The 27,065-nt window shown below is 44.7% G+C and overlaps 1 protein-coding gene and 2 pseudogenes across 1 annotated transcript in view; 2 read left to right on the top strand and 1 right to left on the bottom strand.

Moving 5' to 3' along the window:
* ZFP57 (ZFP57 zinc finger protein) overlaps nucleotides 1-27,065 on the top strand; it is a 52,920-nt gene that overhangs the window by 13,075 nt on the left and 12,780 nt on the right. The gene's annotated exons all lie outside the window — the stretch shown is intronic.
* On the bottom strand, nucleotides 5,499-5,849 carry LOC100354118 (gamma-aminobutyric acid receptor-associated protein-like 1 pseudogene; annotated as a pseudogene).
* Nucleotides 13,655-17,090, top strand: LOC127493151 (T-complex protein 1 subunit zeta pseudogene; annotated as a pseudogene).

Consider the following 27,065-nt stretch of genomic DNA (forward strand, 5'->3'; position numbering starts at 1 on the left):
ATGAACAATGTCTGGACATCATATCCTACCCATTACAAATTATGAGCCCAAGAAAACTTACAGTGAGACTTCTACATTTGACAAATTCACTCAGATTAAAGCAGCTTTTCCCTCTAGATTCATGCTCATATTTTTATTTTGACCAAATTGAGTATTCTCTTGTTTGTTCTTTTGTATTTTTAGATGCTTTTTAAATGTTTTACCTAGTACTTTTTAGTTGTTTTCAGTAGAGAAAAAAGCCTTAAAATCTAGCCCAACCTATTGCTAGAAATGGAGTCCTCATTAACAACTGATTAATTCCTGCTGTTTGTCTACCTCTGGAGTAGATGCTAGAGTACAAGTCCATCTAGAACATTGCTCATCTAAGTGTAGTACTACTCTATGGGCTGGCTATTTGTTATCATCCCAGAAGGAGATACAAATTGGGAATAGAGTTAGCATGTGAACCTCACTATTACCTTGTCCCTGGCTGGTAACAGTCACACAAGGCAAACATTGACAAACTGTCTTTTGTTTACTTAAGACAGCTTGAGGGACCAGCATTGTAATGCAACAGGTTAAGCCACTCCTTGTGCTGATTCTAGTTCTGGCTACTCTGCTTCTGATGTAGCTTTCTGCTAATTCACCTGGGAAGGCAGCAGAAAATGACTCAAGTTCTTGGACCCTTGCCACCCATGTGGGAAACCAAGATGTAGTTCCTGGCTCCCAGCCATGGCTTAGCCTAGCCCTAGGGGTTGCAGACAACTGGGGAGTGAACCAGTGGATGGAAGATCTCTCTCTCTCTGTGTCTCCCTCTCTTTCTCTCTCTCTTCCTCTCTGTTGCTCTGCCTTTCAAATAATAAATACAAAAATAAATCTTAAAAATGTTCTGTTATTAGCTATTTATGGACCAGAGTTTGAGAAACAGTTTGTAAGCTAGGATGCTTTCTCTCTCTTTGGGTTTTCTGCCTTTAGAATACATAAAAATGAATAAAAAATATTTTTAAAATGGGGCACATGTTGTGGCCCAGCAGATTAAGCTCCCACATGGCATCCTGGCATCCCATTTTGAAGTGCCAGTTTGAGATCCAGCTCTTCTGTTTCCCGTTCAGCTTCTGTTCACTCATCCTAAGGAGGCATCAGAAGGTGGTTCAAGTGCTTGGGTCCTTGCTACCCATGTGGGAGATCAGGATGGAGTTCATAGACTCCTGACTCTGGCCTAGCCCAGCCCTAGAGTTTGTGAGCATTTGGGGTGTGAAACAGTGGATGTAAGATCCATCTCTGTCTCTTCTTTTTTTCTCTGTCACTCTGCCTTTCAAATAAGTAAATAAATATTGGAGGAAAATAAAACAAGGGGAAGGAGTAAAAATGTTCTTTATCTTTGGAGTCAGATAACACTGGCTCTCATTCAAGATGCTGAGCTTGGAGTTCTAAGACTATGTCTAGGGGCCAGTGTTGTAGCGTGATGGTTTAAGCTACCACCTGCAATGCCAGATTTTCATGGGGGTACCTGTTGGAGTCCCAGATGCTCTGCTTCCAATCCAGATCCCTGCTAATGTGCCTGGGAAAGCAATGGAAGATGGTTCAAATTTTTGGCGCTCCTGCCACTCACATGAGAGATCCAGATTAAGCTCCTGGCTCCTAACTTCAACCTAGCCCAACCCTGGCTATTGCAACCATTTGGGGAAGTGAACCAGCAGATGGGAGATTTCTCTGTCTCTTCTTCTCTGTCTGTAACTCTGCCTTTTAAATAAATAAGTCTTAAAAAAATGACTTAATGTCTATCCTGTTGGGGCTTGGTTTTGCTTTGGACTAATTACCCCCTTCTACTTCCCTGCTTCTACCTTTTGGAATAGAACTGTTTTTCCTATCCCTATTTTGTCATTGTATTTTGGAAGTATGTAACTTATTTTTTTATTTTTTTAAATAAGGACTCATAGCTGAAAGAGTTTGCCTTGAATCCAAGATGAGATTTTTAGCCTGGACTCTTTAGTAATGCTAGAACAAGTAAAATTATAGGACTACTGGGAATGAAATGAATACATTTTGCAATATGAGAACATGAATGTTGGGGAAATAGGGACAGAATACTACTGTGGTTTGAATGTTGTTTGTCCCTAAAAAGCCTTTCTGTTGGGAACCTTGGTCCTTGTGTAGCAATGTTGGAAGGTAGAACCTTTACAAGGTAGATCCAGTCTCTCTGGTGCACTGTTTGGTCTTGTGACCTCTTCTTCCTGCATGTGCTCCTGACATCAACTATGGGTCCCTGGCCAGATCCAGTGCTATACTGTTTGGACTTCGAGCCTCTGATATAGCAAACTAAATACACCCCCTTCTTAATCAAGTAAGCCAGATATTTCACCATAGTAATGAAAGACTAAAAGGGAGGATGAGGTAGAAGAAAATGGTATGTGACGGAAGTCTGACCAGGTGTGTTGACAGATTTTAGTCTTCCTGTGGTGTGGGTTTGGTTAATGAAACTCAAAGAAGGGACTAGAATAATTGTTGACTTTTTTTGGTAGTCAAGACTTTAAGCAGATTTAAGGATATTGGAAAATAGTCTCTTTGCAGCATTTGCTGTTCTCTGAGTTTCTTTAATATAATCAGCATAGTAGGACATCATATTTTGGAGTGACAATTCCTGTACTCCTTCATAAACAACTAGATTGTACAGACATTAATTAAAGTATGATTTAATACATCAAGGTCATAAGTATTCAAAAATGCCTGCCACTTGTGCTAATCCTTGTCTGTTTTACTGGGACTTCACTTATCATTCAAATTCAAATGATTTTGCTTCTACTTCACCCTTGAATCTCTTTCTCCTCATGTACTCTCTATCTTCATGAAAATATCCCAGCTGGTGCCACGGCTCAATAGGTTAATCCTCCACCTGCGGCGCCGGCACACCAGGTTCTATTCCTGGTCGGGGCGCCGGATTCTGTCCTGGTCGCTCCTCTTCCTGTCCAGCTCTCTGCTGTGGCCAGGAGTGCAGTGAAGGATGGCCCAGGTCCTTGGGCCCCGCACCTGCATGGGAGACCAGGAGAAGCACCTGGCTCCTGGCTTTGGATCAGCACGATGGCCACAGTGCACCGGCTGCAGCGGCCATTGGAGGGTGAACCAACAGAAAAGGAAGACCTTTCTCTCTGTCTCTCTCTCTCTCACTGTCCATTCTGCCTGTCAAAAAAAAAAAAATTTCATAATTGTAGAATGATGAATTTTCTAATCATGACCCCAAAATGAAAAGCCAAGAAAAAAAAAAAAAAAGAGAGAGAGAGAAAAGTTCTCTAGGTCAGCCACAAACTCACACACATATAAAGCTATGACCATAATTAAACTCAAGGACACAGGAAAATTTTTTTTATAGACAAGTAGATAAGATAGGCCAATGCCTTTCAGTCAAAGACTACCAGAAACAACTACAGTACAGGTTGGGCTTATTACCCAGCAAAGCAACAGAATACTCACCCAAAAGGGAAACACAGGATTTCATAATATGAAGGTGTTAGAAAGAACATACTATTGGGTTTGTATTTGATTGGATATTTTGGGGGAAGGACTAAGGGAGGATGGATTACTTTAGTGGGCAGTTTTACTATTAGCTTTCTCAATAAATCTTGTCTATGGGGAGGAAGGGCTAGAGTGTGTATAATGCTGTAATTGATAACCTAGTAACTATCACTCATATTAGGACAGGAGGACATTTGGTACTTTGAAAGTTGAACATTGTCTAATTTTTGTCTATGGTTAAACATGCATTGGTCTTTTTTTTTTAAATCTCATCTATCAGGATCTAATAGTATTCTTGTCTGATGTTGATGTTTTGTAGGATGGTTTATGTCAAACAGGAAAATAACATGGCCTAGCTATGAGCACCAGACCAGCTTCTAACAACACTGAGGCGTAGCTATAAATCTCAGGCCTGTTCCTAGATGAAAGGAGACAATCAGTAGACCTATCAGGACCTTGCTATTATATCAGTAACATCCAAAATATTTTCTTTTAAAAAGGACATGGCATTTATTAAACAAGAACATAATTATATACACTGATATATAGTCAGAGAATAAGAAACAGCTCTTGGAAATTAAAAATACAATCATAGAAATGAATAAGGTACTAGATTTTTCCCCCAAAGAAACCTTTTATTTAAGGAATATAAATTTCATAAGTACAACCTTAGGAATATAGGGATTATTCCTACTATACCCGCCCTCTCACCCATACTTCCACCCCTCCAACTCCTCCCCTTTCCAGTTCCATTCGCCATTAAGATTCATTTTTCAAATAACTTTGTATACAGAAGACCAACTCTATAACAAGTAAAGGTTTCAACAATTTGCACACACACACACGCGCGCGCACACACACATAAACTGAGAACAAGTTTTACAGTTAACTCTCATAATACAACTCATTGAGGACGGAGGTCCTGCATGGAAGTTGGTGCATAGTGACTCCTGTTTTTAATTTAACAATTAACACTCTTATATAGGATGTCGGTGACCACCTGAGATTCTTGACATGAGCTGCCACAGCTATGGAAGCCTTTTGAATCCACAAACTCCATCAGTATTTAGACATGGCCATAAACAAAGTGGAAGTTCTCTCCTCCCTTCAGAGAAAAAGTACATCATTCTCTAATGGCCATGTCTTTCTGCTGGGGTCTCACTCACAGAGATCATTCATGTAAACATTTTTTGTCACAGTGTCTTGGCTTTTCATGCCTGAACTGCTCTCATGGGCTTTTCAGCCAGACCAGGAAGCCTTAAGCTGATTCTGAGGTCACAGTGCTGCTTAAAGTGCTACTTAAAGTGAGTCTGCTGTGTAGACTGCTTCCCATGTTGGAACAAATATCTGGTAATAATAATAGATAGAATTAAAAAGGCACTAGTTTTTTTTTTTTTAATTAGCTTCCAGGGCCACTGCTGTGGCATAGTAGGCTAAGCCTCTAACTGTGGCACCAGCATCCCATATGGGCACCGGTTTGTGTCCTGGCTGCTCCTCTTCTGATCCAGCTCCCTGATAATGACCTGGGAAATCAGTAGAAGATGGCTCAAGTCCTTGGGTCCCTGTACCTGCATGAGAGACCCAGAAGTAGCTCCTGGCTCTTGGCTTTGAATTGGCCCAGCTCTGACTCCCATTGGGGAGTCAACCAACAGATGGAAAACCTTTCTCTCTCTCTCTCTCTCCCTCTCACTGTCTATAACTCAACTCTACTTGGTATATTTTGTCAGTAGTAACAGCTGTCCAATTTCAAGGGTTTGGCCAAAATTCCTTAGTTGTCCATACTTTGCTACATGTGATATTTGTTGGGCTTGGTCTTCTCCTGTCCTCTCAATCCTCACTTTCTCAATCAGTTCCCTGGGCACGATTTGGTGGTTGGTGGATTCTTGTTATGGATCTTCCTAACTTCCTTTTTGCTGACTCTGACACATTTCATGAAACTCTATAGAGGTAGACACCACAGGGAATATAGCCCCAAGTCCAGGTGCTCCCATCCGCTGGGCTTCCAACACTCATTTCCCATAAACACTCTCATTGCTGTCGGCCACATACAAAATAGTTTTCCTCATGGTTGTCCTCATACAGCTGGTCTCAGGTGGCATTAGTGGAAGGGATAGTGTTGCTGACAAAGAAGAATAAGACGTCCTCAAGTCTCAAGTGGATCCCCTCCAAAGTAAGATGTAGAATTGGCCAATAGTGAGGCCAGAAGGCAGTAGGTACTTCCTCTTCTCCAGATCTGGTACTCTGGCTTTAGGTGCCTTCTCCACAATTACAGGGACCCTGTCCGGATATTTCTTCTGGATCTTTTCTCCTTTCTTTTTCCAGTACTCAAGAGGATGGTCCTCCTTATACTGGAACTTCATGATGGACCACAGGTTTTCCAAGATCCTCGCACAGAGCCTGCCTCTCTTGCAGATGGTTGTGTCTCACGCTTCTCTGCCCTCTGCCAACTTCTGTGGTACCAGGATTGCCTCAGAAGCCTTCACGCTCTTCACCACGCTGCCTGGCCTCATGCTCAGGAGGGATGCCTTGGGACCCTGACCTGGAGGTGGAAAGTGGCCAGGTGAGGAAATGCAGGTGCTCTGCTCAAGCAGGCAATAGATGAATTGCAAGAAAAAGTCATATTCCCATTACGTAGTATAAATGGAAAGGTAATGGGAAACTACAGATAACACAATGAGTGTTCCCAACCATCGTTATGAAATCATGAAACTTAGACTTTGAAAATTCTAAGAACTTGTTTCTTTAACCAAACCAGTTCTGAAATCCAGAAGACACTGAAGCAATGCTTTCCAGATTGCAAGAAAAAAATATTTTAACACATAATTCTATACTAAAACAAAATTTGAATAGCTGTTAGGTAGCCTAAAGAGATTTTCAGATGTTTAGGCTGTCAATATTTTACTTTCCATGTTCATTTCCTCAAAATACTATGGATGGGGCAAGCATTGTGGGATAGCAGGTTGGACCACTGCCAGCAAATGCTGGCATCCCACATGGGCACTGGTTTGAATTCTGGCTGCTCCACTTCTGATCTTGCCCCTGATAATGTGCCTGGGAAAGCAGTGAAATATGGCCCAAGTGCTTGGGCTCCTGTGCCCATCTAGGCTCCTGGCTTCTGCCTGGCCCAGCTCTGGCTGTTGTGGCCATTTGGGCAGTGAAATAGCAGATAGAAGATCCCCCCCCCCCCACATCTCTTGTAACTCTGCCTTTCAAATAAATAAATAAATAAATATTTTTAAAAAATGCTACAGGGAAAAGTGGGAAAACTGAAGGAGGAAACCAAAGAGGGAACACATGAGATCTAGGCAACAGAGAAGCCAGCATGAGAGTGGCAAGGAACTGTCCAAGAGGTGAAGATCAGGGGACAGCACTGCCCCAGATGTGCCCCATGTGTGGAGGAACTTAGGGCAGAGGAGATGAAGTTGGTAGAATCCCAGCTGTTCTTCAGTATATTCATGGAAAGTTAGACCCTGGAGGAGAGTTTGGGAACAAATCTGTAATGAGGACAACAGAAACTGAGTATCTCAGTCTTCTTGGGTCACTATAACAAAAGACTATAGATTGGGTGGCTTATAAACAACAGAAAATTATTTCTAACAGTCCTGGGGGATAGGAAGTCCAAGATCAAGGGACCACTAAATTCAGTCTGGTGACTGCCCACTTCCTAATTCACAGAGGGCTGTCTCGACAGACTTTTTGCTGAGTTCTCAACATAGTAGAAGGGGTGAGAGAGCTCTCTGGTTTTTTTTTTGTAAAGGCTCCACCCTCATGGCCTATTCACTCCCATAGTCCCCACCTCCAAAAACCATCACACAGGGGTTGGGTTTCAACATATGAATGGTGGTGTTTTGGGGCAGGGGCAACACACAGATATTCAATCTACATTACTTAGTAAATCAAGGAACTTGGAATTTGTCAATACAGGGATAATTTATAAATCAATTTCATAAAGGAAAAATAAGCATAGTCTACCAAATGCCCAGTCCTAATAGTATTTATGAATGGCCATGATAATGTAAACATTGAGCTAACCAAAATTGTGAAATCATTATTATGAGAGGACAAAGTATGTGTGAAAGAGATAATTCACTATAGATAACACATACATCTGAAAAACAAGCAGCTCAATAAGGTGTGACTTAAATGTACAGAAGTAACAACAAGAGAACCAGGGAAAAGGAGAGATTGCCTCAGGTTCAAAATATGGGGTGCATGGAAGGTCGGGGATGTCTGTCTTCAAAACAAGCCTTGTAGGAGAATTAGACATTTTTATTTTATTTATTTATTTGGCAGGTAGAGATAGAGAGAGAGAGAGAGAGAAAGGTTTTCCTTCCGTTGGTTCACCCCCCAAATGGCTGCTACGGCTGGGGCTGCGCCGATCCGAAGCTAGGAGCCAGGTGCTTCCTCCTGGTCTCCCATTGGTCTCCCATGTGGGTGCAGGGCCTAAGAATCTGGGCCATCCTCCACTGCACTCCCGGGCCACAGCAGAGAGCTGGACTGGAAGAGGAGCAACCGGGACAGAATCCGGCACCCCAACCGGGACTAGAACCCGGGGTGCCGGTGCTGCAGGCGGAGGATTAGCCAAGTGAGCTGTGGTGCTAGCCTTGCTTCTTTTCTTTTCTTTTCTTTTCTTTTCTTTTCTTTTCTTTTCTTTTCTTTTCTTTTCTTTTCTTTTCTTTTTTCTTTTCTTTTCTTTTCTTTTCTTTTTTTTTGACAGGCAGAGTGGACAGTGAGAAAGAGAGAACAGAGAGAAAGGTCTACCTTTGCCGTTGGTTCACCCTCCAATGGCTGCCGCGGCCGGCGCGCTGCGGCCGGCACACCGCACTGATTCGATGGCAGGAGCCAGGTACTTCTCCTGGTCTCCCATGGGGTGCAGGGCCCAAGCACTTGGGCCATCCTCCACTGCACTCCCTGGCCACAGCAGAGAGCTGGCCTGGAAGAGGGGCTACTGGGACAGAATCCGGCGCCCCGACCGGGACTAGAACCCAGTGTGCTGGCGCCGCAAGGTGGAGGATTAGCCTAGTGAGCCGCGGTGCCGGCCACTCTTAATTTATATTATCTTTCTTTTTTTGGACAGGCAGAGTGGACAGTGAGAGAGAGACTGAGAGAAAGGTCTTCCTTTTGCCGTTGGTTCGCCCTCCAATGGCCGCCGCAGCCGGCGCGCTACAGCCGGCACACCGCGCTGATGTGAAGGCAGGAGCCAGGTGCTTCTCCTGTTCTCCCATGGGGTGCAGGGCCCAAGCACTTGGGCCATCCTCCACTGCCTTCCCAGGCCACAGCAGAGAGCTGGCCTGGAAGAGGAGCAACCGGGACAGAATCCGGCTCCCAAACCGGGACTAGAACCCGGTGTGCCGGTGCCGCTAGGCGGAGGATTAGCCTGTTGAGCCGCGGCTCTGGCTCAATTTATATTATCTTTAATTGGAGTGTGAACCAGTAGATTTATTGTAGTTGTTATGATAGGTTTTAGGTCTGCAATGCTATTTTTCCTTCTGTTTCTCCTTTCCTCTCCTATGACTTCATCACAGAACCAGAAGAAAATTCCACAATACGCTTAAAGTTCTGAAAGAAAAAGGTGAACCCAAAACTCTATTTGTAGTAGAAATGTCCTTTAAGATTGAAGGCAAAATAAAGAGATATTCAGATAAAAGAAAATTCAGAGACTTTGTCACCAATAGACTCTGGCCTGTAAGAAATGGCAAAGGGGGCAGCTTTACCTGCTACACCACAGTGCCGGCATCCCATATGGGCATCAGTTCGAGTCCTGGCTGCTCCACTTCTGATCCAACTCTCCAGCTATGGCCTGGGAAAGCAGTGGAAGATGGCCCAAGTTCTTGGGTCCTTGCACCCACACGGGAAACCTGGAAGAAGCTCCTGGCTCCTGGCTTCGGATCAGTGTAGCTCTGGCCGTTGCGGCCATCTGGGGAGTGAACCAGTGGATGGAAGGATGGAAGGCCTCTCTCGCTTTCTCTCTCTCTCTCTCTCTTCTCTCTGCTTCTGCCTCTCTGTAACTCTGCCTTTCAAATAAATAAATAAATGTTGAAAAAACTTCTATATTTAGGTGAACTGGTACATTATTACCTGGAAGTAAGGCTATTAAAGGCTAAGGATGTGCATGGTAATTCCTATGAAAACCACTTCAAAAATAATGAAAAGAAAAACTAACAGGAAAATTTAAGTGGGAAGCTAATGAATTTTTAGTAGAACTTATTCCTGCTTCTCTAACTTCAGAATCTGGTTCCTTAAAAATGACTGGAGAATGGGGCCAACACTATGGCATAGTAGTAGGTTGGGGCTCCACCCATGGCACCAGCATCCCATGTGGGCACTGGTTTAATTCCCACCTGTCCCACTTCCAATCCAGATCCCTGCTGATATGCCTGGGAAGGCAGTGGAAGATGGCCCAAGTGCTTGGGCTCTGAACCCATGGAAGGCCCAAAAGGAGCATCTGGCTCCTGGCTTCGGATCTGCTTAGCTCTAGTTGTTGTAGCCATTTGGTGAGTGAACCAGCAGATGGAGAACCCCGCTCTCTCTGTATCTCTCCTTTTCTCTGTAACTGTGCCTCTCAAGCAAATAAAAATAAATCTTTTAAAAAAATGGTTGGAGAAAAGACAGAAAATACAATCCAGAAAACAGCCTTGGAAGGTGGGGAACAGTTAGACTGTCCTGAAAATTCATCTCTTGGCGTCAGAGCCTCCTGTGTGCAGGGGCTTTCATGCGCCTTATGAGGACAATGACAGAAAAAAATGCAGCTGCCCTAGAGGAGAATGAGACCAGAATTCACATAGAGGAACAAGAAGAACAGGTACAATCTTCCACAGAAACATAGGAACAAAAATCAAACACACAAAAAATCGGGAGCTGAGAGCCAGACACAGGCCTCAGCTAGACTCAGACCTAGGTAGACCTGGTCAGAGGACCTGCCCATGGTCCTGCATACAGGACAAGGCCTTGGCAACATCTCTGTAATGAAAGGTTTCAGTGGGACAAGATTCTGCTGGAGGGAGTAGGAAAAACAGACAGCGAAGATGACTAAACTAAGGAGTGACTAAATCCCCACACCATCTGCCTGATGCCTGGCCGGGGCCTAAGGCAGCGGTTCTCAAATGTTTGGGTTGCAGAATCTCCACATGCTCTCAGGAATTGCTAGGACTTAGAAAGTGATCTTGCTTTTGTGAGTTATGCCTATCAATATTTACCATATTACAAATTAAAGCCACTTTAAATGAATTTATTTAGAATATTAGTGGTTCATTGTATTAACAATATTTTTAATGAGAAATTCCAGTCTTCCAAAATAAAACAGTATAGTGAAGACAAATGGGTTTTTCCACACTTAACATTTTAGCAAGGCCATTTTTTTTTGTCTGTCTCATCGCAAGATGTGGGTTTTCACAGGTACTGAATTTAACCTGTTGTTATGGTTGAAGTATATGGGGAGAGAAAAAGCTCAGCCTCACATAAATATGAGCAAGCTTTGCAAAATTCATGAAAAACAAATACTGTGAAAAAATATGCATGGATTTCAAAAATTTTGCACCAAAATAACCTTATCTTTTAATTTCATTTTCCACAAACCTTTTGGGGTCCTCTCTTATATAGGAAGATTTTAATAACATTTAAGATAATGATAGACACATTCGTCTTTGGTACTACAATGATAAAAGGTTATTCTCCAAGGTTATTTTGCAATGTGGAACCTGGAACACTGTTGAATATTTGGTGTTCTGTTACATTAAAATCTATAGGTCTTGTACATGGGATGTATGTTGTGCTAATGCATGATTTTTAAGTGATATATTGTTTCCCCAAGTTATATAGGTTTTCCAGTACTGACACATGTAATTAAAAATTATCAAAAATTCATATTCATTAATATTGTGCCAGATCCCACCAGAAAAGGTTGTAAGTATTGGGAAGATGCCAAGCTGTCAGTGGCAGATAGAAGTTCTTCAGAAGTCTAATTTTCACTTGAGAGCGTGCACTTTATCATCAAAAATACTGTAAGAGGTTTACCTTGAAGAAGCAAGGTTATGTGCAGCTTTGGAATACCATTTTTACATGAAATAATAAATCACAGAGAAACTATGCTTAGATATTTAGCTGACACTTTCAGTTGTCCACCGTGAAAAGTTATATTGTGACTCATAAACTGAAGTATGTTAAAAATTGTTTTCATGTAGAAGCCAGGGGGTTGTCTATGTGAGTCTTAGACACATCTCTAATATTCATCATGCCCAGGAATGTTGAATGTGCATTTTAACAACTAGGATGTACAGATTTTGCCAAAACGTGTTTTATCACCTCAGGATCATAAATTTTCAAAAATAGTCACCACTAAGCTAATCTTTGTCTATATTTCACTAGAAGTTTTGGTGATATTGTTTCCTTTAGCTTGTTGAACATGAAAAGACACAAAAGTCTTCACTTAGCCCCAAAGAAAGTATGTATTGACGATGGCATACATATAAAACATCCTGCAGTTCCTGTAGATATATTTTGTAAATCATAAACAATATATTTAGAGCCATGCTGAGCTGGCTCTTGGCACTCCTCATGCCAGTTTGCTCCTCTCCCTCTGCTGAGTCAACTAAGGCATCCGTGAAGACCCTGAAAAGTGGCTGGAAGTGGCTTGAGCCCAGGAGGCCCTAGGAGTCAACAGCAGCACAGCACAGGGCTACCAAACCTTCCAAAGACCAATTTGAGACCCAAGGGCATTAGGAAGAAGTTTGTTTCAGGTGCTGCAGACATTGAATTAAAAAAAAAAATAAAAAGGCAGTGTACTGCTTCGTGAAATAAAAATTTAACCCTCAACAGCCTCTTTAACAGCAAAAGTAGCAACATCCCAAGGTGATTGACCTCACGATGGTACTACTTCCAATGTTCTTGTCACTGGAGAGCTGCTTAAACAGGTGGATTTCTACAGTTCTGAAGGTCTTCATCCCAGAATAATCAATGTAGGCTTTGGAACTGTAAACGGCCTTTAAATTTTTTTGAGTAAATCAAAGCTGGCAGAGAGGTGGACAGGGAAGCACTTATGGATGTGGCTAGAGCACCTCTATGCACTGGAGTTTGTGTTGAACTTGCTCTAACAGGATGTTGTGGACTCACTGTGGCCATTAAAATAAGACAAACCAATCACGGTGATGAGACACGAATCTGAAACTGATGCAGGCTTGGGGCCGGCGCCATGGCTCACTTGGCTAATCCTCCACCTGCGATGCTGGGCGCCGGGTTCTAGTCCCGGTTGCTCTTCTTCCAGTCCAGCTCTCTGCTGTGGCCCGGGAAGGTAGTGGAGGATGGCCCAAGTGCTTGGGTGCCTGCACCTGCGTGGGAGATCAGGAGGAAGCACCTGGCTCCTGGCTTCGGATGGGTGTAGCTCTGGCCATAGTGGCCATTTGGGGGGTGAACCAACGGAAGGAAGACCTTTCTCTCTGTCTCTCTCTCTCACTGTCTGTAACTCTACCTGTAAAATAAAAAAATAAAAAATCTTTAAAAAAAAAAAAAAAGAAACTGATGCAGGCTTAACCAGAGGTTTTGTTGTGGTCCATGGGGCATGGCATCCTGATATGAAGTAAAGAGTAGAAAAAGTTATATGTTGCCAGAATTTAAAAAAGCAGAAGTGAATTCTGGATTTACTTGTTTGTTTTTTACAAGAGTGCAGAAGAGAGAGGAAAAAAAAACAGTAAAGGCTGAAAGAGAATTCATTGAAGAGAGTTAAAAAAATTGAACTGAAAAAGTCCAAGGTGATTAAGATAAAATTTTTCTTGTTATTAATCAAAAAGGAATTGACACCTTTTCCTTAAATGTTCTTGCCAAAGAAGGCTTAGAAGCTCTGCACAGAGGCAAAAGGAGAAACTCAGAAAGGTTGATCCTTGTTTGTGGTGGAGCCACTACATTTTGCTGTTTTTAGAGAGGAAGACACACACACACACACACACACACACACAGAGCTTCCATCCATTGGTTCACTCCTCCAATGCTTACAGTGGCCAAGGCTGGATGAGTATAAAGACTGGAGTTGGGAACTTAATCTAGGTCTTGCACATAGGTGGCAGGGACTTAACCACTTGAGCCATCACCTGCTGCCTCCAAGGGTCCACATTAGCAGGGAACTGGAAATGGGAACAGGAGTCCTGACTCAGACATAGGTAAATCCTGACTGGGATGTGCAGGACTTGCTGTGAGAACACTTTGGGAGAAGAGAAGTTCACCATTGTTAAGAAATGTAACAGTCCTTGCTCTGCCACATCATTGGTCAAAGGACCAAGCAGACATAGATTTATTCAAATCGAAATTGCATTAAGAGGTGGCATAAGGGCTGTATTGTTCCAGGTACTGGTTGAGTAGAAGCAGCAGTGGCAGAAGCCTTCATTAAATGTAAGGCCAGTTCAGACATTTTCTGGTGCACTGCTCATTTACTCAAGGTTTTTGCTTGGAACTCTGGCTTTGACCTTCAGGATTTTTGCTTAAAAATCAAGCAGAACATTCAGAATCAGAATGTAGGTGTGGGCTTGAACACAGGTGGGCCAGTGGTGGCAGCAGAAGTAGGCTCATGTACAATTACTGCTTAAAGAAACAGCTTATTCACTCCTGCGCTGTGATTGCCACCAACCTTCTGGCTGCTGAGACCATTCGGGCTGGAAGGTCTTCCCTAAAAAGTTGTATTGAGGGGCTGGTGCTGTGGCGTAGCGGGTAAGGCCACTGTCTGAAGTGCCGGCATCCCATGTGGGCGCCAGATCGAGACCTGGCAGCTCCACTTCTGATCCAGCTCTCTGCTGTGGCCTGGGAAAGCAGTGGATGATGGCCCAAATCCTTGGGCCCCTGCACCTACGTGGGAAATTCAGAAGAAGCCCTGGATCCCAGCTTTGGACTGGCCCAGCCCAAGCCATCAGGGCCATTTGAGTGGTGAATCAGGGGATGAAAGATCTCTCTATATCTCTGTCTCTGTCTCTCTCTCTCTGTGTAACTCTGCCTTCCAAATAAATAAATAAATAAATCTTTAAAAATAAATACATACATAAATAAAAGAAAGAGTTTCAGAATAAGAGAGGAAGGGAGGGAGAGGTCTTCCATCGCTGGTTTGCTTCCCAGATGGCTGCAATGGCCAGGGCTGGGCCAGGCTAAACCCAGGAGCCAGGAGCTTCATCCAGGTCTCCCATGAGGGTAGCAGGGGCTCAAACACTTGGGCCATCTTCTGCTGCTTTTCCCAGGCCATTAGCAGAGAGCTGGATTAGACGTGGAGCAGCCAGGAAATGAACCAGCTCTCATACAGAATGCTGAGGTTACAGGCAGTGGCTTTACTTGCTACTCCACAACATTGACACCATTGTTTTGAACTTTTATGCTCGTATAAATGGTACTTAAGTAATTTAAAGTTTTAAAAGACTTTCTTGGCCGGCGCCGCGGCTCACTAGGCTAATCCTCTGCCTAGCGGCGCCGGCACACCGGGTTCTAGTCCCGGTCGGGGCGCCAGATTCTGTCCCGGTTGCCCCTCTTCCAGGCCAGCCCTCTGCTGTGGCCAGGGAGTGCAGTGGAGGATGGCCCAGGTGCTTGGGCCCTGCACCCCATGGGAGACCAGAAAAAAAAGCACCTGGCTCCTGGCTCCTGCCATAGGATCAGCGCGGTGCGCCGGCCGCAGCGCGCCGGCCGCGGCGGCCATTGGAGGGTGAACCAACGGCAAAAGGAAGACCTTTCTCTCTGTCTCTCTCTCTCACTGTCCACTCTGCCTGTCAAAAAAAAAAATTTAAAAAAAAAAAGACTTTATTTAGCACACATTTTTAAAAACATTTATTTACCTATTTATTTATATTGGAGAATGTGAGAAAGGGAAAGACCACCCCCCACCCCCATACACACAGATCTTCCCTCCACTGGTTCACTTCACGTATGCCTGCAAAAGCTTATTCTGGGCAAGGCCAAAACCAAGGGGCAGAACTCCACCTGGGTCTCCCATATGAGTAGCAGGGACCCAAGTACACGTTTATTTTCTCAGTTTTTAAGGCAGGGAAGTCAAAGGTCAAGGCACCATCTGGCAAAAGCCTTCCTGCTGTGTTTTCACTCAGCTGAAGGGGGAAAGGCAGGTGGTGAACCTACTCCTTAGACAATGGCATTGACCTCTAGAGAAGGCAGAGTCCTGGTGACCCAAACACCCCCAACTGGATTCCACCTCCCAACACTACCCCATTGGAGACCAAGCTTTCTTTTATTTTTTTTCCTTTAACTTTTTTTTTAAGAAATTTTTTATTTAATAAATATAAATTCCAAAGGTACAGCTTTTGGATCATACTGGTTCTTTCCCCCATACCCACCCTCCCAACCCCACTCCTATCTCACCTCCTACTCCCTCTCCCATCCCATTCTTCATTAATATTCATTTTTAGTTATCTTTATATACAGAAGATCAACTCTATACTAAGTAAAGATTTCAACAGTTTGCACCCACACAGACTCACAAAGTATAAAGTACTGTTTGAAGACTATTTTTACAGTTAATTCTCATAGTACAATGCATTAAGGACAGAGATCCTACATGAGGAGGAAGTGCAGAGTGACTCCTGCTGTTGATTTAACAATTGACACCCTTATTTATGATGTCAGTGATCACTGGAGGCTTCTGTCATGAGCTGCCAAGGCTATGGAAGCCTTTTGAGTACACAAACTCCGACCTTATTTAGACAAGGCCATAATCAAAATGGAAGTTCTCTCCTCCCTTCAGAAAAAGTGGAGACGAACCTTTCAGCAGGTGGACACATTCAAACAATAGCAGAGACCCTGGAGGAACCTTGGGGAGGGATTTTGCAGTGAGAACAACAGAAACTTAGCAAATGAAGAAGATGAGAGCTTCAGGGAAATAAAAAAAAAATCAATTCAAGCAAAGAAAAGTTATCATAGCCACTAGCCTAGTTGTGATAGAATTTACATGGTCATTGGGGGGCCGGCGCTGTGGCGCAGCGGGTTAACACCCTGGCCTGAAGCGCTGGCAACCCATATGGGCGCCGGTTTGAGGGCCAGCTGCTCCGTTTCCTGTCCAGCTTTCTGCTATGGCCTGGGGAAACAGTAGAAGATGGCCCAAGTCCTTGGGCCCCTGCACCCGCGTGGGAGACCCGGAGGAGGCTCCTGGCTCCTGGCTTCGGATTGGCGCAGTTCTGGCTGTTGTGACCAACTGGGGAGTGAGCCATCAGATGGAAGACCTCTCTCTCTCTCTCTCTCTCTCTCTCTGCTTCTCCTTCTGTCTGTGTAACTCTTTCAAGTAAAAATAAATAAATATTTAAAATATAAACACTGAACACTGAGCTAACCAAAATTATAAAATAGACACATTGGCAGGACAGGGGCATGTGAAAGGAAGCTATCTACAAATGATGATACATAAAACTGAACTGAAAGACAAAGAAGGAGGCCTAAAAGGGAAGGCAGACAGGCACAAAGATCTTTAGTGGCACAGAGGAGACAATAAAAGAATTAGGATGCTTGCCTCTGGGATCAGCAAATGGGGATGCAAGGAAGGCTGGGGACGTCTGTTTTCCTAACAAGCTTTGTAGAAATATTTGACTTTTAAACTAGCTAACTTCATATATCCATTTTATTTTTAAAAAATAAAAATTCAGGCACTGACGCTGTGGCACAGCAGGTTAAAGCCACTGCCTGCAGTGCTGGCATCCCATATGAGTGCTGGTTCGAGTCCCACCTGCTCCACTTCCAATCCAGCTCTCTGCTATGGCCTGGGAAAGCAGAAGAAGATGGTCCAAGTCCTTGGGCCCCTGTACATGTGTGGAAACTGGAAGAAGCTACTGGCTCCTGGCTCCAGCTGTTGTGGCCATTTGGGGATTTAACCAGTGGATGGAAGACCTCTTTATCTCTCTCTGTCTTGCTATAATTCTGCCTTTCAAATAAATAAATCTTAAAGAAAAAAGAAATGGAGCTGTTATGCTAAAAAAATAAAAATTCTTTGCTTTAAAGCAACAACTTGAGGGGTGGACATTGTGGTACAGTGGGTTCAGCCGTCATCTAGGACACCCACATCCCATATCAGAGTGCCTGGGTTCAAGTACTGGCTACTCTGCAATTCCCATTCAGCTTCTTGCTAATGTGCCTGGGAGACAGCAGATTATGGCTCAAGTGCTTGAGCCTCTCCACCCACATGGGAGGCCTGGCTGGAATTCCTGGATCCTGGCTTCAGCCTGGCCCAGTCCTGGCTGTTGCAGGCATTAGGGGAGTGAATCAGTAGATGGAAGATCTCTCTGTCTCTGTCTCTGTCTCTTTCTCTCCGTGTCACTTTGCCTTTCAAATAGCGGAAAATATGCAAAAATTTAAAAGTTGGGGCTGGTGCTGTGGTGTGGTAGATTGAGCCTCCGCCTGCAGTGCTGGCATCCTATATGGGCGCCGTTCATGTTACAGCTGTTCTACTTACGATCCAGTTCTCTGCTGTGGCCTGGGAGGGCAGTGGAAGATGGTGCAAGTGCTTGGGCCCCTGCACCCACATGGGAGACTCAAGAGAAACTTCTGGCTCCTGGCTTTGGATTGGCCCAGCTCCAGTCGTTGCAGGCATTTAGGGAGTGAACTAGCAGATGGAAGACCTTTCTCTCTGTTTCTCCCTTTTTCTGTAATTCTGTCTCTCAAATCAAGAAATAAAATGTTGAAAAAGAGTATTTTTCACCAGGAGTTGGTTGAATCTGTGGATACAGAACCAATGGATGCAGAGGCCTGACTGCATTGAGTTTGGCTTCCGCCACCATGCAGCAAATACCCCAGTCACCACTAAGGAAGAGTCATTTTCCTTGAGTTTCTGTTCAACAGAAGGCCCATTCCTTGCTCAGCGCTTCTCAAATTCATCAGCACCCTTCTAGTCACATGTTCGAGCACTTTCTCTGGGCTGAGCACTGTTTTATGCACTTCATATGTGTGCTTGTTTTAATATTTATTTAGTTATTTGAAAGGCAGAGTTAGAGAGGGAGGGAAAGAGAGAGGGGTGTTCCACCTGCTGTTTTACTCCCCAAATGGTCACAACAGCTGGAGCTGGGCCTATCTAAAACAAAGAGCTTCTTCCAGATCTACCCATGGGATGCAGGGGCCCAAGCACTGGGCCATCCTCCACTTCTTTTCCTAGGCATGTTAGCAGAGAGCTGGATCATAAGTGGAGCAGCCAGGACTTGAACTGGTGCCTATGTGTGATGCCAGCACTGCAGGTGGGTGCTTTACCTGCTGCATGACAATGCTGCCCCCTCACATGGTTATTTTTTAAAGATACTTTTACTGGGGGCCAGAGTTTGGCACAGTGGGTTAAGCCACCACCTGCAATGCCAACCTCCTATATAGGCACCTATTCAAGTCCTACCTGCTCCAACTCTGATTTACCTCTCTACTAATATGCCTGGGAAAGCAGCAGGAAATGACTCAAGTGTTTGGATCCCTGCCACCCATTTTATGGGTGATATCATGGAATGTTTGCAGAAATGCATGAACCAGAAGAGAGTGATAACTGGTGATGCAGGAGAGGGAGGGGCTGGTGTTGTGCACAGATGCAGGGGTAGTCTCAGCGGTGAGACCATCCATCCATCATCCCTGGAGGGAAGGCCGAGAAGAGCAGCTCTGGCTTGTGGGGTGCTGTACAGTTCTCACCTGAGTCCTTCTTTAATCCTGAGTGAAAAAAGAGATAAGTTCATCCTCCAAGTGAGTAGAGTGGGGTGTGGAGGGGTGTGAGGAGGAAGGAGAAAGTGAAGAGTAGCCCCTCAAGGGCAGTGAGAATGAACTGATGAGGACATCAAGAGGGAGAGAGGGAGACAGAGACTGGGTAGCAGCAGCAAGATGTCTGGCACACTAACTACAAGGAAATATGACAATATATTATGTCTGCTGTGAGGAGTATGGGTTACTTTTACTTTGTCATTTATCATTGTCATCATTTTACAATTTTTCTGCAAAAATATATTTTCTACACTATATGTAGTATGGTATAGTATACATAATATAGTATAGAAAAGCAGCTTTGTTTAATATGTTAGAAGGCAAAGCAGATGGGTACAAAGTCAGGAGCTTGGGCCTCTGTGTCTGGGCTCTAGGACAATGACTCAGAGTCCTGGCCCCATTGCCTGGGACACTGCCCTCCTTGAAGGCCAAGAGCCTTCTCCCCATTCTTTGTGTGGTATGGCCATTTATTACTTTCTTATCAGCAGCTGATGCCTTTAAGAAGTCTTGACATTTTCAGCTTTTGTCAGTGGGAGACTTTGTCCCTGTAATATAGCTGCCTTCTCCAGAAATGGGAATTCTGAGGCAAAACAGTCCAGTGTGAAGATCACCGGTCCTGAGTAGAGCTTCAGAATCTGGGTCTTCACACAGGATCTGGAAGTGACTGCCGAAGGTTCACGAATGTGCCTGGTTTTATGTGACTTACTTTTTAGAGCAGTATTCATTCATACACCAGAAAACTCAAAAGATACTTGAGCGAATACAAAGACACCACTGTTTGCTAAGTGCCTGGCACAGTGCCTCCAACAGAAGGGGCCTTTGATATCTGTTGAACAATTAGAATGTCTTTGGATGTTAAAAGTAATAATATACAAATATTACTTGGTAATATCCCTTTTCCACTCCCACCACCATCCTTCAGTTCCTCAAGTCATCTACTCAGAAAACACCACAGTTGGTGGTTTTCATTTCTTTTCCTTCCTTTCTCTCTCTCTCTCTTTCTTTCTCTTTCCACATACTCTATTCCTCTCTTGCTAAAAGAACAAGTTGACAACAAAGACTATTTAAAAGAAATGCTCGAGGCCAGCACTCTGGTGCAGTAGGTTAATCTCTGCCTGCGGTGCTGGCATCCCATATGGGTGCCAGTTCTAGTCCCGGCTGCTCCTCTTCTGAACTAGCTCCCTGCTATGGCCTGGGAAAGCAGTAGCAGATGGTCCAAGTCCTTGGGCCCCTGCACCCTTGTGGAAACCCGGAAGAAACTCCTGGCTCCTGGCTTCAGATCAGCACAGCTCCCACCAGTCGCAGCCATCTGGGGAGTGAACCAGCAGATGGAAGACCTTTCTCTCTGTGTCCTCTTCTCACTGTCCGTAACTTTACCTCTCAAATAAATAAAGTCTAGAAAAAAAGAAAAGAAGTGCTCAACTCTCAACAGAGTTGGGGCAGCAACACTTTCCATGTAGAACAACCTTCTGCTTTCCCAATTAACACTGTTATTTTTCCAAGATACATATCCATGTAGAAAAACTTGTCAGGAGCTTTTGTCTGCACCATGAGATCAAAAAGGGAGCATGTCCTAATTTGCTAATTGTAATTTCTGTTAATGTTTTTGGAACACATTCATCTAGCCATTGTGTTGTTAAACATTCAAAAGTAGTGGATTGCTAATCCCTTAGCCAGAGTTTCTGCGCAGTATCTCAGAGCTGGGCACAGTCCTCCGTAACTCCTCAGGACTAAGGTGGGTGCTGGCCATCAAAGTCTGGAATGCATCAGGAGCGTAACCACCCTTGGATGCACACAAGGCCATGTGCAGGTGGTAGAATCCCGGCAGGAGCATCAGATGCCCAGGAGCAGCACCAAACTGCTCAGTTTGTCCCACGCCCTCCCCCCTTCTGCTAACTTGCCTGCCAGAGAACGGAGCCTATGATAAGGAGAAGGGCGCCAACCAGAAGCAGTATGGTGGTGAGTGCAATGGCCTTGTAAGGGAATCTCAGGAGGGCTTTTCTTAAACTGAAGGTCAGTGTGGCACTGGAGAGCCCAGAGTATTTCACTTTACTACTGGGGATTCCAGTAGCCAGGAAAGTGCAAGACAGCAATACCACACACTAATGCTGCTGCAGTCAGAGCACTGTACTAGGCCACCCCCATGGAGAGCTCACCCACGGTTGGCAGCTCAGGCACCCAGGGCCCACCTAACTGCCATCCTGCCCACCGCAGCAGGCACCAGCATCCCACAGGATTTCTCATTTATCTTCTCAAATATATAAAAATATATCTGCACTAATGTGCATTGTTATGTCAGTAAAGGGCAGAGACTGGGAGAAAATATTTGCAGATCACACATCTGATAAAGTGCTTGTATGGAGAAGATAAAGAACTCTTAAAATTGAACAATAGCAAATAATCCAATTTAAAAAACAAGCAACCATCTCCAGATGCACCTCTGCAGCAAAGGAGACTTACTGATGTGTGTGATGGTATTTACCCACATGAAAAAAATGCTCAATGCCATTTGTCATTAGGAAAATGGAAATGAAACACTCAACACTCATGATTTATTATCACACAGCTATTGGAGTGACTACACTCCAAGAAACTGATCACACCAAGTGCTGATGCAACACAGGACAATAAGAACCCTCATTCTTCCTGGCAGAAATGTGAATGGTGCAGCCACTATGGGAGATGCTTGGCATTTTCTTATAAAACTCAACAAAGACTCGCCATAAAGCATAGGCACCTAGCACTCTGCTAGGTATTTGCTTGACTCATTTGAAAACTCTGTCTGTGTGAAACCTACATGCACATGTGGATAGCAGAGCATCACTTAACTGTGGGCTGGACATAGTGGTTTCGCTTAGAAGACTGTAGTATGGAAAGGGGAGGGGAGTAAAAAGGGGACATCACAGAGAGACACTGTCTTAGCCAGGTGATAAAGGTTAATATCATCAATGATAAATCCAGCGGGTGGTATATACCCTTGACATGTTGTGATGAATGGCATTTCATACCTGTTGTGCTCTTCTTCCTCAAACCCACAGCTGAGTCAACCAAACTCAATTGAAGGGACATTATACGATGATCTGACCAGTATCTCTCAGGAACGTCAAGGTCATTGAAGTCTGAGACACTGCCACAGCCAGGAGAAGCCTAAGGAGACGTGACCGGGATAAATGTAATATGGTGCTCTGGATGGGATCTTGGAATGGAAAAAAGACATTAATAAAAGTCAATGAGGGGCCAGCACTGTGGCACAGTGAGTTAAACTGCTGCCTGCAATGCCAGCATCCATATGAGGGTGCTGGTTCTGATCCAGTTCCCTAATAATGCACCTGAGCAAGCAGCAGGAGCTGGACCAAGTGCTTGGGTCCCTGCCACTCATGTGGGAGACCCAGGCTCCTGGCTTAGGCCTGGACCAGCCCCAGTTCTTATGGCCATTTAGGGAGTAAACCAGCAGATGAAAGAGCTCTCTTTGTGTCTCTACCCCCCCCCCCATCACTTTGCCTTTCAAATAAATAAATAAATCTTAAAAAAAAAAAAAAACGAACGAGGGATGGGAATTGTGGAACAGTGGGTTGAGCTGCCACTTGAGATGCCCACATCCCATACCAAAGTGCCAGTTAGAGTTCTGGCTGCTCCACTTCTGAGTGGAGCATGTGGGAGACCGAGATGGAGTTCCTGGCTCTGGCTCCAGCCTGACCCAGCTCCCACTGATGCAGGCATTTGGGAAGTGAAACAGTGGATAGAGGATCTCTCTCTCTCTCGCTCACTCTCTTTTTCTCTCTCTCCCTCCCTCCCTCCCTCTCCCTGCTTTTCAAATAAATATTTTTGAGAACTAATGGAATCCAAATGCAATTTGAAGCTCAGCAATTATGTATAGATATGGCTTCAGTAGCTGTGACAAATGTGTAATAGCAAAGATGCTAACAACAAGGGAAACTGGGTGTGGGATACATGAGAATTCTGCACTATCTTTGCAACTTTTGTGTAAATCTAGACAATCTCTAAAAATGCCCTCAGAAGAATAGGAAACGGAAGTAAAAATGATTTGCTTCTCAGTTTTCCAGGGTGGTGTTATCAGGGGAGGGAGGAGGGGCCCCTGGGGAGGTGATGGATATCTCAGAGCCAGGGTTCCTGGAGCTGCTCCCCTCTGACTCCCGTGCACTGCCCGGTTGCTCAGAAGTGTTTTCATCCCACGTTGAAGTCCAGCCCTGGGACCACCGGTTCTGCCTGACTGAACAGCGCACGCCCCTCCCGGGTACCTCAGATAGGATGACAGAAGGGCTGAGGCGCCTGTGTGTGGCCCCCAGGCTGAGCACAGACGCCGCAGCTCTCCTGGCTCCTGCCCAGCCAGGATCTCCCCAGGGTCTCCTTGGGCTCCCAGCGGCAGGACAGGGCTCCGCACACAAGGGGGCGCCACTACACTGTGTCAAGTTAGGGATCTGAGGTTTCCACGAGCATGCTGACGCCATGTTTCTTGTCTGTTGAGTGAGCACAGAACAGAGTGATGTCTCCAAGTTGTGACAGCTAGCCCTCAGGCCGCAGATGGACCCCGAAAAATACTGTCACTTGCTCCTGGTGCTGCTTCTTGGAAGTCAGCCTCCACGCTCCAACCCTAGGACAGGGGAGGGAATCAGGAAATCGCCTACAGCATTGTCCTAGGTTGGGACGATGGAGGGTGAAGGGGCTCCAGAGAAGTGAAAATGAGAAGAGAATGGGGCTTTATTGGGGGGGTGCTAAGAGGAGTGGAGAGGGAGAACTGGAGAGGAAAGGGCATAGAAACATAGAAAGGGGTTGCCTCAGTGGGTACTTGTGCAGGGCAGGTGGGCTCTGTCTTGGGACAGGCTGGGGGGCTTCCAGCTGGGATTCTCTCTCCTGTGGATAGTAATTGTTGAGGCCTCATTTCCTATAGTTGATCAATAAACTATATTTACTTTTTTAAAATATTTATTTATTTGAAAGTCAGAATTAGAGAAAAGGAGAAGCAGAGAGAGAGAGGTCTTTCACCTGCTGGTTCACTCTCTCATTGGCCACAACAGCTGGAGCTGCACCGATCCAAAGCCAGGAGCCTCCTCTGGGTCTCCCATGCAGGTGCAGAGGCCCAAGGACTTGGGCCATCTTCTACTGCTTTCCCAGGCCATAGCAGAAAGCTGGACAGGAAGTGGAGCAGTTGGGTCTTGAACTGGCGTCCACATGGGTTGCTGGTGCTTTAGGCCAGGGTGTTAACCCACTGTGCCACAGTGCCAGCCCCTCAATGACCATGTAAATTCTATCACAACTAGGCTAGTATCTATGATAACTTTTCTTTGCTTGAATTGATTTTATTTCAGATTGTCTTGGTTAACTACCCTTGTTGGCTCTTAGCTGGAGACCTCAATTGCTCAATGCATGGGTTACTACGCAAGTGAGTATCTTCACAACCTCTGGTTTCTTCCAAAACAAATGATCTGAGGGAGATAGAGAAGCAACAATGCCTCTTAAGACCTCATCTCTTTAGCCACACACCACCACTTTCACTCATTCATTGCAGGTGAACCACTGAATCTAGTCAACACTCAAGAGAATTAGTTTCAGGCTCTCAAAGGAAGGAGTATTACACAATTTGTGAATGGTTTAAAAACGGTACGTCCGGTATGAAAAGTGTCATCTCTTGCTGCTTTCAAAATCACATCTTTGGTTTTATCAGTTTGTGTTGAGCTTAGTTGTGGTTTTCTTTGTGATTATATTTTAGAGAATTTCATGGATCTATTCCATTTTTAAACCAAATTTGAGTAACTTTAAAACATGCCGTTTTTTCTCTTCTCCTTTTAGGACTTGAATTAGTCATCTGCCTTTTTAAAATCTATTCCCCACTGGGTGTCTGAGGTTTTATTTGTTTTCCTTCAATCTTGCTCCTTTTTTGTGTGTATTGGGTAGTTTCTAGGGGTTTATGTTTAAAGTCACTGATTCTTTACTCTGCCTTTTCAGACTTTCTGATGAGCTCATCCTCTACATTTTTATTTCATTGTTTTTCTTTTTAGTTCTAGAATTACTAATTTTATGTAACATAGTTTTCATTTTATAGTTTCATAGTTTTCATTTCTTTGCTCAGATGTTCTGTCTGTTCACTGCTTTCCTTTAGTTACTTCAACATGTTTTCTTTTCTTTTTTTCTTTTTTTTTTTTTTTTTGACAGGCAGAGTGGACAGTGAGAGAGAGAGAGAGAGACAGAGAGAAAGGTCTTCCTTTTTTGCCATTGGTTCACCCTCCAATGGCCGCCGCAGCCGGCGTGCTGCGGCCAGTGCACCGCGCTGATCCGATGGCAGGAGCCAGGTACTTCTCCTGGTCTCCCATGGGGTGCAGGGCCCAAGCACTTGGGCCATCCTCCACTGCACTCCCTGGCCACAGCAGAGGGCTGGCCTGGAAGAGGGGCAACCGGGACAGAATCCGGCGCCCCGACCAGGACTAGAACTCGGTGTGCCGGCGCCGCAGGCGGAGGATTAGCCTAGTGAGCCGCGGCGCCGGCGCTTCAAAATGTTTTCATTTCATTCTTCGAATATGTTTCATGTAGTTACAGCGAATCTTCGGGTACTAAATTCAATATCTGGACCCATGGGAAGTGCTAGAGGCCACTTAGAAAATGTTACCACAGCCCTGTGAGGAATGCAGTGGAACTAGGCTGGGAGATACAAGAACAGTCTGACCAGCTGTGGGACAAAGCCCCTTTGCCTGCAGAGAAGTATGTTCTCAAGATGACAAATTCAAAAACTAGTACACAGCAGGATGTTCTACTCCCTTCCCTTTTTTGGGTCAGGCGGTGATCACATAAGAGTCTAGTTAGGATCTGCATCCACATCTCCATGGAATGCTGTTTTTAGCTAAGCAGTAGCTTGGCCTGGTATCAGAAAGAATATCTGGTATATAACTGCAGAAATAAAAGTTGCAGGGCAAGGCAGAGAGGGGTTCCTCCTCCTAACTCGGAGGGAATCCCTCTGCCCACACGCCTTCTATAGTCTATCTTTACCTTTATCCATTGTGCCCAGTCCCCTCTTCACCGTGGAGAGTTGCCAGTGGGTTGCAGCAGGAACTACATTTCTTTTCTTTTCTTTCTCCCTTCCTCCCTCCCTCCCTTTCTTCCATATTTATTTATTTATTTATTTTAAAGGCAGCATGATAGAGAGAAGAGAGAGAGAGAGAGAGAGATCTTCTATCTGCTGAGTCACTTCCCAAATGGCCCTGATGGCCAGGGCTAGGCCAGGCCAAAACCAGGAACCAGGAGCTTCTTCTATGTCTCCTGCATGGGTGCAGAGGCCCAAGTACTTGGGCCATATTCTGCTGCTTTCCCAGGCACATTAGCAGGGAGTTGGATTGGAAGTGGAGCAGCTGGGATGTGAACTGGTGCCCATATGGGATGCCAACACTACAGTGGAGGCTTCATCTTCTATGCCACTGTGCTAGCCCCAGAAAGTACGTTTCTATTGATTTTTTCTCATTATTATAACAAATTCCCTATGTCCTTGGATGTCTGGTAATGTTTACTTTGTTATATTTTTAAGAATCTGAAATCTATTTTTATTTTTCTGATGATTGCTGTTTTGTTTTTCCAATTTACCTTCCTAGAAAGTAGTAGGTTTTCCTGGGCCACAGATAATCTTTGAGTCTGGTGGTGTGCAACAGCGATGTCGCTGTTCCATTTCCCCATTTCCAGTTGCTGCAGGTTTGGGCTGGGTCTCAGGAAGTTGCTCTGCATCTGTGTTAATTAGTGGTCAACCAAGGCTTGGGTCAGGTTCTGCTCAGTTTTGGGGACTCTCCTCTCTGTGTTTGTTTTGTTCTTACAATTTCTCCTAAATTTTCTAAGTGTGCTAACAGCTATGAATGCTGACCTTTGGTACCTTAAACCGTTAAGACTTTTGATTT

Source organism: Oryctolagus cuniculus, chromosome 5, assembly GCF_964237555.1.
Source record: "Oryctolagus cuniculus chromosome 5, mOryCun1.1, whole genome shotgun sequence".
NCBI classification, from domain to species: Eukaryota; Metazoa; Chordata; class Mammalia; order Lagomorpha; family Leporidae; genus Oryctolagus; species Oryctolagus cuniculus.